The sequence below is a fragment of the Aethalodelphis obliquidens genome, unplaced genomic scaffold, assembly GCF_003676395.1.
Source record: "Aethalodelphis obliquidens isolate GAN/ISIS:26980383/991018 unplaced genomic scaffold, ASM367639v1 scaffold7, whole genome shotgun sequence".
NCBI classification, from domain to species: domain Eukaryota; kingdom Metazoa; phylum Chordata; class Mammalia; order Artiodactyla; family Delphinidae; genus Aethalodelphis; species Aethalodelphis obliquidens.
This window is the reverse complement of record NW_020837951.1, coordinates 25,652,720-25,668,789: the sequence shown is the minus strand read 5'-3', so window position 1 is coordinate 25,668,789 and position 16,070 is coordinate 25,652,720. Positions and strand designations below refer to the sequence as shown.

Genomic DNA, 16,070 nt, shown 5'->3' with positions numbered 1-16,070 from the left:
GGAAGAGACATCCACCTTTCTGGGAAATGCAAAGGATAGTTTGGAATGTCCTTTACCCAGGGGTTAAGGGATCCACTTGATCAAGTTTATTTCAGAGATAAAAAAACAGGTCAGCTGTGTGACCATGACTTTCCACTCACCTCATTTCAACTGGAAAAGCTAGAGCTCCATCAATTCAAAGGTCTCCACTCCTAATATTACTTGCTCCATCAATCTTTGTTTAAAGTCAGCTAAACAAGAAGCACTTTTCCCCATTATGGACCAAAAAAGTAAAGAAATCTACTCTGCTTATACTTAATGCCCATTAAAATTGTGTATGAGAATCAGGAATACCTCCTGTTTAAATATTTACCAAACACAGATTAATCTTAGGTCTTAAATTGAACAATATAATTTAGTTCAGTTTCATTCACTCTAAAATAAGGATTCTCCACTGTAATTATCCAGGTAAAGTCAGTTACTCTCTAAAACCTTCTTTGATTCCCCCAGGCACAGTTATTAATAGTTACGTCCTTCTCTGTGCTCCTGCAAGACTTCCATTACAGCTCATTTTTGCATTGTACCGTAAATAACTTGAGGTCTTTGAAATTATTTTTCTGGCTTTTTTACTCGACTGAGGCCCTTGAGGAAAACAACTTGGTCTTATTCATTCATGTATCCTTGGTACCTAGCAGAGTGCCAAGGTCATAGTGATAATACTCAATAAAAGTTTGAGTGAATAAACAAAAGGCATTGCACAAATCTAATATTATTATAACAAGTGGAGAAGGGTGACAGCTGACTCTTGACTTGGACCCTGAATGAGGAGACAGCCATGCAAAGATCTAGGCAGGAATAGCATTCAAGAAAGAATCACCAGTGCCAAGGTCATGAGGGGAGGAAAAAAGATATGGGAAGAAGGCTACTGGGAGAGCGAAAGAGAGTAGAGGAGATAAGGTTAGAGGAGAGGGGCAAAGGCTGAACAATGAGGTCTTTCTAGGTCAGGATAAGAAGTTTGCATAGTGTGCTACGTACGAGGGAATTCACTTTCAGCAGAATTACATGATATAATTTATATTCTTAAAAGATCATTCTGGCTATTGTTTGGAGAATGGACTATAGTGGGTGCATGTTTGGGAGCAGGGAAACCCTAGAGGCCTACTGCAGAAGTTCAGGCAAGAGAAGGTGGTGCCCGCGCACTGCATCCCGAGCTGCCCCTTGATCACCGGCTTCCCAGCTTTGCTGCTCTCCTCCCTCCTCCCACCCTCTGGCCCATCTGAGTCTGGAAACAATTGCAAAGGATTATTGTGTTGGGGGTTTATATAATATGGAGTGAAGTGTAGAGCACAAAAAAAAAAAAGAAAGAAGAAAAAGAGAAGATGGTGCCCAGTTCTAGAGTAGAAGCCATTGAGGTGGACAGAAGTAGCTGGATTTAAGACATGTTTTGGATGTAGAGGCGACCGGACTTGATAATCTGGATACAGGAAGGGCTGCTGTTTCACTGCTAAGTCCCTAAAGAGCCCACCCAGTGACCAAAATATTGAAATATTCTATACTAGCTGGTAAACAGTCACTGCCAAAAGCCCCCAAGTGGTGCCCCACTTCAACACCCTAACACCCTCAGACTTCCCCTAAAACCAAAAACCAAGATATCAATGCCTGGCATGGTAGAGACCCCCTTGGACAGCTCTACTGCCTGACTCTGTTCTGATTGGTGGGTCCCATGCCACACTGTTTGCTAAAAATCACAATTGGATTTAAAAGACGGGGAAAAGAGAGGAATGGAGCTCTCCTAGGCTTTTGGCTTGAGCTGTTGGATGGATGCATTGCTGTTGGCTGACTGTGGAGGGATAGGAGATGAATAAGTCTGGTGGGAGGAAAACGATGATTCTGTTAAATTTTATTACTTATTAAACTTCCAAGTGGAAAGGACTAAAGGCCAAGTGAAGGTTCCCAGTCACTATGTACACCACAAACTTCAATGCAACAAAACTCTAGAATGATCAAACTTTGAAATAATCTTGAGGATTATTTTATTGTGAATAAATCTATAATGCTCTGGATTCCATTAAAACCTTGAAGGACCTCCAAGACTTTTATAAATCCAGGCTCTTATGACCCATTTGGCTGACCAGTGGTAGGCTGAATAGTGGCCACCCAAAGACACAAGGTCCTAATCCTGGTACCTGTAAATACTGCCTTATTTAGAAAAAGGGTTTCTAGGGATGTGATTAGGCTAAGTATCTTGAGACGGGTAGATCATCTTGGATTATCCTAAATGCAATCACATGTACTATGGACTGAATTGTATACCCCTAAAATTCATATGTTGAAGCCCCAGCCTCCAATGTGACTATATTTGGAGACAGGACTTTTAAGAGGTAATTAAGGTTAAATGAGGTCATGAGGGTGGGGCCCTAGTCTGAGAGGATTGGTGGCCTTATAAAAGAGGAAGCGCTTTCTCTCCCTACCCCCCCAAAAATGTGATGACACAGAGAGAAGGTGGCTGTCTGCAAGCCAGAAAGAGAACTCTAACCAGGAACAAAATTGGCCATCACCTTAATTTTGCACTTTCCAGCCTCCAGAACTATGAGACATACATTTCTGTTGTTTAAGCCACATAGCCTATGACATTTTGTATGGCAGTCCAAGCAGACTAATACAGTATGTATTCATATAAGAGGGAAGCAGAGAAAGATTAGAAACAGACCAAAGAAGACAAGGCCATGTGAAGATGGAGGCAGAGATTGGAATAATGTGGCCACAAGCCCAGGAATGCCAGCAGGCAGCAGATACTGGAAGAGCCAGGGAACAGATTCTCCCCTAGGGCCTTCAGAAGGAGTGTGGCCCTACTGACTTTGATTTTGCCCCAGTGACACAAATTTCAGACTTCAGACCTACAGAACTGTGAGAGAGTACATTTCTGTTGTTTTTAATCAGCATGTTTGTGGCAATTTGTTACAGTAGCCACAGGCAACTAATATACCCACTAAGATAGGTGGGATGAAAAGTGGTGTCGTGTCCCTCTCACAAATGAAAACCCAGAGACAGGAATGTTTATAACATTTTGCCAAACTTTCATGACTTCCAGGGCAGCACACCTGCCCCACTCCTGCTTTCCTCAGTGGGAGTAGGGCAGATGGCTTTCCCCAGGCTTCCTTTTTTTTTTTTAGCGAAAACTTTTATATTTAGAATTGGCCAGCCGGACTCAGTTTAGATGATCCCAATTTTGTTGGCAATATCCAAAGCGTCATAGTCAGGAGCCAGTCGAACATATTCCTTCTTCTCTCCATCAGGCCTGATCAGGGTGATGACCTTAGCCAGGTCAATATCATAGGGCTTCTTCACAGCCTGTTTAATTTGGTGCTTGTTGGCCTTGACATCCACAATGAACACCATTGTGTTGTTGTCTTCTATTTTCTTCACGGCTGACTCAGTGGTGAGGGGGAACTTGATGATGGCATAGTGGTCAACCTTAGCCAGGCTCCTCAGAGCCCTGTTCTCAACTAGGCCTTGATCTTGGCCCCCATCCTGTCTTCAGTCTGCCTACCCAGTCTTAGTAAGAATCCTGCTAAGTCAGTTTACCGAGAATCCCCCCACCCTTGATATCTGATCACTCAGATACCCCCACCCTTGGTATCTGATAAAGTTCCCCATTCCCCACCTTTGATGTCTAGGTTCTTGGCCTTCCTTTAGCAAGAATCCTAATAGGTCAGTTTAGCAAGAGTTCCCCTACCCTTGATGTCTCTTCTTAGTAATTTTTATCCACTGACCCCTTCATTCTGCTCCTTGGCTATCAATCCCCATTTGTTCTTGTATTCAAAGTTGAGCTTGATCTTTCTCCTCTATTGCAATAGAGTTCACCCTTATTGTACAAGCCTTGAATAAAGTCTTCCTTACCATTTTAACAAATGTCAGAATACTTTTTTTCTTTAACAGATGTGGCACTGCTGGTATATCAACTATTGGCTTCCAAAAGTTAGGGAACTTTAAACGGCTCTCCCTTCCAAATATAAAGATTGCTGCTGTCACTAAAAATGTTGCACAGGATTAGGACAAAGAGGAAATATCCCTACTCTCTTTGGAGATACTTGTCTTTGAGTTGAAACCATCGTAATTTTTGTATTACAAAGAAGATATAAGTAAGCTAAACCTTTCATATCTTTTCTCTTTCCTCCTCCCTTCTTTCCTTCCTTCCTTTCACTCACTTATTCATTCATTCATTCAGGAAGCATTTACTGAGCCGTGACTATGCACAAGGCTACATGCTCTGTGCCTTAGGGTTAGAAACATGTAGACATTGTAGTCATTGCCCTCAAAGAAGAAAAGAAACCACAGTAAGACTCTGAGCTGCTGCCATGTTATCTGTCACCATTTTTACGTGTATTGTCACATTTAATCCATCCACAGGACCAGAGAAATAGCTGTTATTTTTCTTTTTTTTTTTCTTTTTCTAACAGATAATAAAACTGAGTCTTAAAGAAACTGAGCAACTTATTCAAGACCACGCAGCTACTGAGCTTTGGAGGTAGCTCTCAAAAACAGATGTCAGGGGCTCCCCTGGTGGCGCAGTGGTTGAGAGTCCACCTGCCGATGCGGGAGACACAGGTTCGTGCCCTATCCGGGAGGATCCCACATGCCGCGGAGCGGCTGGGCCCGTGAGCCATGGCCGCTAAGCCTGCGTGTCCGGAGCCTGTGCTCCGCAACGGGAGAGGCCACAGCAGTGAGAGGCCCGCGTACCGCAAAAGGGAAAGAGAGAGAAAAAAAAAAAAAAGATGTCAGACATCAAAATCTGTGCCTTTTTTTCTCTCACTGTGATATATAACAATTAAGATATACACCCACATAACTATGATACAAGGTAAAGAAGAATAACTTTGCTGCCCTAGAAGAAATAAATACTCTTGGAATTCAAAGAATTATAAAATGTAGAAAGGAAAAAAAAATACTGTGTGTCTAGTGTTTGCTAGGCATTTTACTTTGCATATCCATGTGCATAATCTTTTCATTTTATTGTGGTAACAACACTTAATGTGAGATCTACCCTTTTAACAATCTTTAGGTGTACAACAGTATTGTTGACTACGGGCACAATGTTGTACAGCAGATCTCTACAAGTTATTCACCTTGCATAACTGAAACTTTTTGCCCATTAGGAACAACTGTCCGTTTTCCCTTCCCCTCGGCCCCTGGCAACCGCCATTCTACTTCTGTGCATAGTCTTGTTCAATCCTTTCAACAACCCTGTGAAGAGAGACATCCCACTTTCAGCAAGAGAGACCGGGGAAATCTTCAAGGAAAAGGTAATGCCAGTCTGGGCTTCGGAAGATGAGGAGAGCAGAGCATGTGCAACTAGAGAGAAGACACGTTCAAAGGGAAGAAACGGGGTGCTCTAGGAAAGGAGGGTACGTTCTCAAAGCAGCTGCTGGTGAAACTGGCTGGAGCAGAAAGAACACAACAGGAGGGAACAAAAGGCAGAGGGCCTACAAGGCCATGCTCAAGTGTTTGGCCCTCGTTTGGTGAGCCATGGGAGCTCTTGACCTGGAGGCCAGAGCTGAACTTTGGGAAATATGTGGTGTGAGGGTTGAATTGAAAAGGATGGAGGGAAAACCCGGGGTCAAGAGAACAGGTGGGAGGCTATAAATAACCTAATGAGTGGTTTATCTCCTAAGGCAGAGAGGCTGGGTAGGAGGGACAGGAGAAGCACATAGTGAGACGAAAGTACACATCATTTTTCAAAAACGGCATTAAAGAGAGGAAAAACTGTGGCTCAAGATAAATAGTTCTCTTCTGGAACAGAGGTAGCAGTGGGCCTATGATACTTTCATTTAAACCTATATTTGTTAGATGACAAGGGCGGCAGCTGGCCAGCAGTAAATTGCCCCTTATCTCTAGATCCAGGCCATTTCACTCCTCTGCCCAGAGTCTGAATAATAAATATTCTATTTTTCCAAAGAAAACAATGTCATTGAATGAGGCAGAAATATCAGAAATAGGACGGTTTGATTTTTATGGACAGAGTTTCATATGATATATCAGAACTCATCTGTTTCTTTCCCAGTTGACCCAGAGCCCAAATACCTGACCTTAGAAAGTCATTTTCTTCCTCTTTTCAGTACAGTTTAGAAACATCGAAGTGTTTTTAGAACTGGAGAGACAAACCTAGGAATGAAGCTTGCAGCAAAGAAAGGATAATTGATCTATTCAAAGGACCGGAGTTCTCCTGATAAGACTGAATGGGAACAGCTGGAAGTGGGCCAGCAAAGGCTACAGATTAGGCAGTGATGGGAAAGGGAACTAATTTATTGGTACCCGTTTCTCTTCAGATACTGAGCTTGGTGAATTTAACAATGAACAAGATGATCCCTGCCCTCAAGGTGCTCACAGACATATAGAAAAATCCCCATACAGTGTGAGGTGAGCACCAGTATGGGAGCAGAGGTTTGGGGACCCAGGGAAATTTCCCAGAGACCTGAGTAAATACACATTATCCAAGGCTCAGAACATCAGGCCTCCTTAATCAATGTCTCCTAAACGTCCACATCACACTTACTGATTTCAAACTGTGTCACAAAGGTATAGTAATTAAAGTAGTATGGTACAGGCATAAAAATAGATACACAGACCAATGGAACAGATCCAACAGCCCAGAAATAAACCTTTGCATATACGATCAACTAATATTTGACAAGGGAGCCAAGAATACTCAATGGGGAAAGGATAATCTTGTCAACAAATGGTGCTAGGAAGACTGGATAATCACATGAAGAAGACTGAAATTGGACCCCTATCTTACACCACTCACAAAAATCAACTTGAAATGGATTACAGACTTAAAACATAAGACCTGAAACCATAAAACTCCTAAAGAAAGCATAGGGGAGAAGCTCCTTGACATTTGTCTTGGCAGTGATTTTTTGGATTTGACTCCAAAAGCGAAGGCAACAAAAGCTAAAATAAACAAGTGGGACTACATCACACTATAAAACTTCTGTGCAGCAAAAGAAACAACAAAATGAGAAGTGCTGTTACAAAATGGGATGGACTGTCTTGAGAGGATGTACATCCTCTTCTTTCTGCAGACGTTCAAACACAGGTGGGATGAGCACTGGGCAGGGGTATGGCAGAGGGGCTCAAATAGCAGGAGGTCATTTAGAATAGATGACTTCAAGCTTCCTTCCAAGCCTGACATTCTGTGACTCTACATTGAAGGTTCACGCTAGATTTGCTCCAATGCACTCTTGATCCCTACAGAGCTCCCTGCCCGGAATCATGCTATGAGGAATGGTAAGTGGCATCTTGGATGGGCCAGGCCCAGGGCTAGCTGGAGATAAGTAAATAAACACATAAATATATAAAATCATAATAGTGCCAAACATTTATGTATGATACGCCTTCAATCCACTCATGGAATGTAATCCGATGGCAACTTTATTTCTGTTTCCCTTCAAATTGTATCCAGTGGGCTAAAAACTCAGGCAATCTCGTGATATTTGGATCAATTTCTGGTCAAAAGTTTGACAACCACTTTGAGCTGCAAACACAGTATAAACCCTGTGATTACAAAGACCAGCCTCCTGTAATACTAATCAAAGCTGCCTCCTCATTTGAAGGAAAGACTTTCCCCTACTTCCCAGGGAGGGCGGGCACTGGAGGAAGGGGAAGGAGTGTGGTAGCTCCTCCCCCTGCCAAGACTCCCCTCCCCCAGCTTGTCAACGGCAGTTTCTGATCCCCTCAAGGTTGGGGTAGGGAAAGATCAGGTGGGGATAGGGGGTAGGAAAAAAAGTAAGAGTGGCAGGAATGTTTTACCTGCCTATCATAAGCAGGTTAGGCCCTGGAGATGGACTGATATTAAAGTTGTTTTCTGGGGCAGTTCACTGATGAGCTCTCACAGGCCATGCCCTTGACCCAGGCAAAAGCCCTCTGGTCTACCATTGCTCGCTCTCTCCTCTACCTCTAGGAATCCAGAAGCACGACTTCGACTTAGCCTCTACTGAAGGGCACTTCTCTCACCTTGGTGACTCTATTGGACAGCACACCAGATGACCCCACCCAGAGTTGCCAGATAAACCATCTTGTCTTTGCCCAAAATCTAGGCGTGAAGACCGATCTCCAAGCAGGAGCAGTTCTCCTTTGCTTTGCTGCTACATCAGCTAATAGCCCAGGTTTCATCCTCTGACATCCTGGGTGGGCACAGTGGTGTGGGACCAGACAACAGGCCTGTGTGTTTCCCTAACTGCTCTCTGGTCCCAGTGAAACTCCTCTCCCTTGACAAGATGAGGGGGGAAGCTCCCTTCAACCCTTTTCCTTGGATGGGGTAGGAGGACTCACCGCACAGCCACAACTCTCCAGGGAAATCCTCATAAATTTCTCTAACTTTCCACTCTTCTAACCTTATTATATCCTTGATGTGGCTGGGGGTTTGGTGAGCTGTGTTTTCCAACTTCTCTGTAATTTCTGCACATGGCCTAGACTCTCCTTTACATTGTATGGTATTGCATCAATTGAAACTTCCAATACAACATCCTGTTTAATTTTCAGTGACCAAATTGGTAAGAAACTATAGAATTTATTTATAGCTATCTAAGTGCTTGATGCTCCAAAGCAAAGCCCTTGTAAGAGAACAAAGAATGCAGGTGAGGCCTGAAGCCCCTTGCTTCCCACTCATGAATCTCTGCCTCTTCTATTCCCCAAACCCAAGGGTAGGATGTTAATCACTGCTGTGCAAAGAAAAACCACAGTGAACCACAACTACCAGAGGAAGTGGAGCTAGTCAAAGCACTAAAAGGACCACATTTGATCCCAAACCTAGTGCTGAGTATTCCAGGCACCTTTCTGTGGGACAAGAACAGTAGACAAGGTCAGGTTGTCATTGGGGAGAAAGTAAATCCAACTGGAGATGGCCAAGTCTCCTCCAACACAGTAGAGAAAGACCCAATCATTCAACCAATCCTTGGAGTAGGAAGTAAAAGAGGAAGGTGCAGGAGAGCCTATCATGCATAGATTCAAGAAGTAAAAGAGAAAGAGGATGGCTTGGTCCCTGCCCCTGAGTAATCCAGAGCTTCCCAGTGGGCCAAGCTGCGGTGCCATGAATGGGTTCCAGATGTGCCACAAGGCCTTAAACCCCCAAGCCTTTGGGGGCTGCAGGAAACCCCAGACAGGTCAACTCTGGTCATGAGCAGCCTTATTTGGGGCTCTACAGAGGGGGGTTCCAGATAAGCAGGACCTGTCTGTACATCCCACAGTCCCTACAGGCAGAAGTGTACTGAGCACCACTGAGCATGAATGGTCAGCCTCAACGTTCTGCGCAGAGCTAAGCGGAGCCCTCCGACGTGGACAGTCATGCCAGCAACTAAGCATGAAGCCCAGACTGCCCATCATGGACAAGTGGCCCATGGAGCTTCTGCGGGAGTTTGTATTCTTGGTGCCCAAGGAGCATGGTGCATAGCCCAGGGTGCCATGTGTCTATGTTGACAGAAGGTAGACCAGGAAGGTTGAGCTCCTGGTGGTGGCCTTCCCGTACATTTGGGACTTCTGCCCATTTGTAATTGATGTGTCCTGTCAATGATGACTGCTCTCATGATGTGTGAGAGTTTTGCACATTAATATTTGGAAGTACTAGATGTGAAAAAGTTCTATTATATTTAAAAACATTTGCGTTATCACAAGAATTTTCAATATTAAGTTTGTCAATAAAAGGATGGGCTGCTATAGTCCCTAAATATAATTTCAAGTACTACAAATTTTGAGACAGTTGTAAAACAATGGTTAAATAACTTTTTATGACCTCCTCATGCAAAGTTTCTAATTGATGGTGAATAACCAAAATTTGAAGAGATTGTTATTAAAGACTTTTGATCAGGAATTGAGTTCTGCCATTTCAAGCATCAAACTTGATATTAAAAAGTTACATTTCTAGAAGCAAACTCATTTATTTTCTCATTTTGAAAATTGACAATGCTCAATTTGGATGTTTTTATGCAAACCTAATATCCAATATCTTTCTCAATTTAAAATTTTTCTTGTAATTCCATGATGTAAAAAGAAATGATTTTTTTTCACCTTGTCCCACATAGTTGCCCCTGGAACCCCTTCAGTCTACCCACAATGTGCTGTAAGAATATTGCCATCTTCTGTATGAGCCATGACACAGAGGTAATCCTTGAGTTTGAGCACATGGTCTAATAATCAGATTAGGTAAAGGCTCCTTCTAACACTCTCTTGAGCTGGGTGAGGAAGCTTAGAGGGAAATTTTCTAACGAGGAAATTGCTTTGACGTACATATTTTTAAGTTTGCATGCTCTATCAAGAACATATCCATTGTGTATAGTGTGTCAAAGGTGTTTCCTAAAACACTGATCCTCAACTATGGATCTCAGCTCTCCAAATTGCTGCGTGAACCCCATCTTGGGAGCATTGTTCATGGCTACCTCCTTCCTCAGGATTCTCCCTCCTGTGGGAAGACAGAGAACAATCTGGGCTCTTCACTCTCCCAGGTGTTTCATATTACCAATCCACGTTTTCTTATTTGGTCGTTTGGCCACGTCAAAAAAACAAAACCAATTTAATCTAAGTCTAGCATACTCTTTGGCTAATTTTACTATTTTCATTATTTCATCTTTAAAATATTTTCTCTATTCTTTTAACTTATCTGTAATATTTTATCTCTTTTCTCCTAGTCCTTCCCCACTGTGGAATGGGAAGATTGGAGAGATGAAGGTGTGACTCACATAAGTGACCCAGGTCAGAGGACAATGTGTAGTCAGGCCCAGGCCTCAGGAAACCTTGCTGAGTTTCTCCCACGCCCTCATTCATTGTTCACCTGCTATGTGCTAGGCACACACACATGCCATCGCTAGTCAGTACAAGGACCCTGCAGTACAGGTATTAGTAGGTCCAACTTACAGATAAGGACACAAAGGCTCAAAGTGACTTAGCAATTGCCCAAGGATACATCTCTAGTGAGTGCGTTAGTGTCAGGAGTTACAGTAAGATCTGTTTGATTTTGAACCTGTGCTCTTTGTACGCTGACAGTGCTTCTCAAACTTCAATATGCTCACAAGGACTTCCCTGGTGGTGCAGTGGTTAAGAGCCGCCTGCCAATGCAGGGGACATGGGTTTGAGCCCTGGTCCGGGAAGATCCCACGTGCTGCGGAGCAACTAAGCCCATGTGCCACAACTACTGAGCCTGTGCCCTAGAGCCCACGTGCCACAACTACTGAGCCCATGCACCTAGAGCCCGTGCTCCGCAACAAGAGAAGCCACCGCAATGAGAAGCCCGAGCACCGCAACCAAGATTAGCCCCTGCTCGCAGCAACTAGAGGAAGCCTGCGCACAGCAACAAAGACCCAATGAAGCCAAAAATAAATAAATAAATTTATTAAAAACATATATATGCTCATAGGTCACCTGGGTGTCTTAAAATGCAGGTTGGATAGGTCTGGTGTGGGGCCCCAAGAATCTGCGTTTCTAACAAGCTCGTAGGTGAGGCAGATGCTGCTCCTTGACCTCACTTGAGTTAAAATCTGCCCATAGGCTTAGCCAGGCCCCTCTGGGTACGCCAGCATCAGGGAGACACCCCAGACAGAGCTGTCGAGGTTATCATTTACAGCTGATTTCTCCCTCTTTCGCTCACTGGCTTTTGATCAGGGTTCCAATGGATGGCTAGCAAAAGCTAATTACAATCCCAACTAATTCACTGTGTCAGTTGTTATTCATTAACAAATTATGTTCCTGACAAACTGCTCTAGTGTGGTACCCTAAGTACTGTAATTAAAATCTTAGAAAGTTGCATGTGGGCCTAATTGATTTCCTTAATGTATTACTCAGACTAAACATTCCATTATTTCCTGTCTTGATGTTTATGAAGGGGTGGAACTGCCGCTGCCACCCAGGCAGCAGATAGATGGGCTCTGGCTTAATGGGGAGCTTGGCTGCTCTTGGGGACTGCCCACTTCCCCAGCAAATGACAGTGGGGACTGCTCTCCACCAGAAATATTCACGGAGAAAGGGATGGAGAGTAATTTGACTTGTGTCTATAATTAATTTGTGTCCTTGGATTTCCGGACTTTGGGGATGTTATAATGATTCCCTAGTGTACCGATGGAGAAACAGAGAGATGCTCCCCGAGGCTGTCATGGCCGCATGTCAAATAGCCTCTCCCTTTTAGCACTGAGCACCACAGGGCAGAATTGGAGAGGAAGCTGGAGACAATGTTTATATTCCATCTAAAGGTGTGTCTGATGCAGACAAGTCCAAGTGCATTTGGCAAATTTGGAATGTTACAGACAGCCAATATCCATACTGCAGGCCATTGAATTAGACTACATGTACTCATTCATTCATGTTTTCAATAGCCTCTTAATGAATACCTAGGATGGGCCAGGCCCAGAGCTAGCTGGAGATAAATAAATAAATACATAAAATCATAATAGTGCCAAACATTTATGTATGATACGCCAGGCACTGTTCTAGGAACTTTAAACATATTAATTCATGTAATTCTTGCTCAGCTCCTGTGAAGTAGGTATACTTATTAGCCTTGTTTTACAAATGAGAAAACAAGCAACAGAGAAAGTGACGAACTTGCCTAAGGCCACACTGCCAGGATTCAGATCTGAACAGTCTGGCTCTGACTTCTTGTTTGAACCCCTGAACTATACTGCTTCTCTTCAGTATAAAAATAATAATTAACAAGGACTTAGTGTGTCCTCATGAATAACTCTAGACTCACAAAAACCCTAAAATGGGGTAGGTACTGTCATTATTCCCATTTCACAACTGAAGACACTGAGGCATAGAAAGGTTGCTTAACTGCCCCAAGGTCTCACGGCTGCTAAGGGGCAGAGTCAGAATTTGGGCCCAGCCCAGGACCACAGCCTATATTCTTAATCTCTATGCATCTTAGATAAAACTAGCAGAGATCTGAGAAATCATATGGGGGTTGGGAGCCTGCATAGGTCAGCCAATTTAAATAATTAAACTCCAGGTGGCCCTGCCCTAGATTTCCAGTGGATGAAAGTACAGAGCTGGAGGTGAAGGCAGATGGTCCGGTGCCTAGGGCTGCCCCTGACCTCTATTATCACGCCTCTTGACACTATTCCCCTGCCCTCCACCTTACTCACTCAGCATCCCGCACAACAGGGGTGGACCACACATGTCTAAGGATAAACACATTTCTAAGGAAATGTGTTGCATTATTTGCTGCACACTGTACGTTATGTACTTAATTCTAGAACTTCACTTTCATTTTTTATGAAGGCAGACATCAAAAACTGCAAACTATAAAAGACAGATGTTTCTTACATTTTCCTGATTTTGAAAAAAAAAAAGGTGTCAGTTGTGAGGTCGTTGGAAGAACTAGACTATTTTGTTTGCTGGAACAGGAGACTGGGCTTTTCCATAGGTTATTTCTCACACTGCAGCGATGTGCTCAATGAGGACTCCCATCACCCACCCCCTGCCCTAAGTGTGAAGTGCTTCCTTAGTACTTTCAAGCTCTCCCCTCAGTTCTGGAACCACAGCTTGACATGACTCATCCCCGCTACCCTCTGAGTCACTTCCTGTGTCACTGGTTCACAGGCTCCCTCATCGTAAATTGCATTATTTCTGCTTCTCTCAGACAAGTGCCTTTGCGTACACCCTAACCCAGAGTCAAATAATCTACACCCCATAGATCATTTGACTCCCACACTTCTGCTCCAGGAATCACAAATTCCTTTCCCTCTGGTTTCTCTGACTATGTGCCATCCTTGCGGAGCTCCTTCTCTCAGCAGTTTCCGCTCATTATTAGGCATGTTTTCCTCTCAGTAAACTGAGTGTATATCCTTCCATTGGACTATCCCACCAGTAGAACAAACTGGCTTTTCATTCATCCCTTTTAACACATCATGTTCTCCAACTATCTTAAATGCACATATATACATATATTTATATTTTAATATAAGCAGCCAATACTGTAAATTTTTGTCATATTACTAAGTTCAAAGAAATTTGAGTTTAAGTTCAAAGAATCATGTAGACATATACGCATCCCTGCAAACTCCATTTTTCACTTCTTATGCAGGACCTTGGAGCATTGATGACTTAGCTAATAGAAATGCTGTCGAAAGCTAAAAGTCGCTCCTTGGGGTAGTGCTACCTTTCTCTAAGAAAGTCCTTAAAAACACTTGACAGAACTCGGTTGCCGATGACAGATTTTCCCCTCTGCACTAGTTACCATTTGCAAGCAGAGAAGGAGGCAATGCAATCATCAGAAAAGCTTCAACCATTCTTTTCAATTTATTTGATATAAAGGAAAACATCTGGTTTAGGGTATGTGTTCAGAATACAGACTATCTGTGAGGCAGGCATGATGCCGGTACCTAGGAAAGACAGAGTCTCTTTTTTCTTTGCTGGAACTGCCATTGGGAGGTTGCTGGCAGCTTCTAGCTTGGGGAGGCTGAGAAAGCTCTCAGAATTTCTGGAACCGATTCCTTTTGTTTTTGGAAAATTACCAGGATTGGTTCCGTAGTTATATAAATATAAAGCAAGTCCCCACCCTTTGTCCTTGGCCACCGCAGTGAAGTCACCATAAATCTGAATGCTGATGCTGCAGATCCAGATGCCAAGCATTCTGTCCAGTGATGTAAGTGGGTATCTTCAGCCAGAACCATGCCCTTGAAGAGGGTGAGAAATGTTTTGCCTAAATGTGAATCTAGAGCAGGACCACTGGTATTTAAAGAGTAAATTAACACCAACCTTGTGAAATGTATTTTCAACTATTTGAGTGTTTTCAACTTTTCTGATTTAAAAAAAAGACATTTAAAAAGATATTTTATATTTTACATAGTATTCCAGTGAACATATGCCACAAATCTAACAAATAAGTTTCATAAAGCAACACCTGTCCTTATTATGCATAATGCTGATATTTCCATATATTCTTTGCCATTGTTTTTGATGGTGGTCATGTCCCACTGAATTCATATTAGGACCTGTTAATGGGTCGCAATTTGCAGTTTGAAAAACATCCAACTATTGGGTCCAGTGGTCAATCTGTGGAATCCAAGAGATTGGGGGCCTTAGACTTTGAGGTTTGGGGACCTATAATGATGACAGCATTTTACTTTAAAACACTTCAACATAGATAGGGAGATTTTATATATGTGCCAGTTAGTTTCAGTTTTAACTCTATGGGTAGCTGGGGCAGTCAGCTAGCATTCTGATATAAAGTCCATCCACCAGTGCCCCTGCTGTCTGTATCTCAATCAATAGTCATACACAGCTTTGTTAATTTGCACATGGAATGTAAAAAATTGGTTTTTATTGTGGAAAATGGGGTCCTGTTGATCAGCATAACAGATACCAGAAGTGGGCTCCTTTTAGTGAAATTAAAAGGATTTTTTGTCAAATATATTTCAATTTAAAAACGTAAAAAAAAAGAACATTTATAGTAAAGATGTTTCTAAGAATGTTAAAAAAAAAGTGTTCTTAATATGTGGACTAGTTTAAATATCTCTACCCTCTCTACACGAGCAGGGTGTCAGAATCCAGAGAGCTGGGCAGCCTACAACCCTTGGAAGACTTAATTGCTAAAGGTTCCATATGCAACACCGGTGTGTGGCCATCGATGTGGAATGTCCTTGTTGTTGGATATTGACGGAAAGGGTGACAGAATCCTGCCTCTGCGGTCTTGGCTTTTGTCTCCAGTGAACAGAAGTTTATGCAAGTTCATCAGACCATCCAAAAGGCCAGACAGAGGCTGTGACTTCGTCAAGCTTCCAGAATGACAGTGTGAGCTGCTTTGTGCCTGCTTGTTAGGGAACGTCTGCTGTGTGGCAGTCGTGGTCTGAGACTTGCTTTCAGTATAACACAGTGGTGAGTTACATGAGAGTAGCAAATTGTCCCCCACCTCAAACTTTTTTGGGTTACCATGTATTCTTTCACGTATATTAAAAAAAAAATGAGCTGTGTTACGAAATTGATTAAATCCAGTTCATACGCCCCTTCGGCTCTTGCAAATCTATACAGAGATCAAGGCATCCCGGAGAAGCAGGTCACCTCAGGGGTGAATGGCTGACAAACACGACCAGAGAACAGATATGTAGAGC

The 16,070-nt window shown here is 43.0% G+C and overlaps 1 pseudogene; it reads right to left on the bottom strand.

Moving 5' to 3' along the window:
• Window positions 1–3,138: 3,138 nt before the first annotated feature.
• LOC113619415 (60S ribosomal protein L23a pseudogene) lies at window positions 3,139–7,914 on the bottom strand (annotated as a pseudogene).
• Window positions 7,915–16,070: the final 8,156 nt, after the last annotated feature.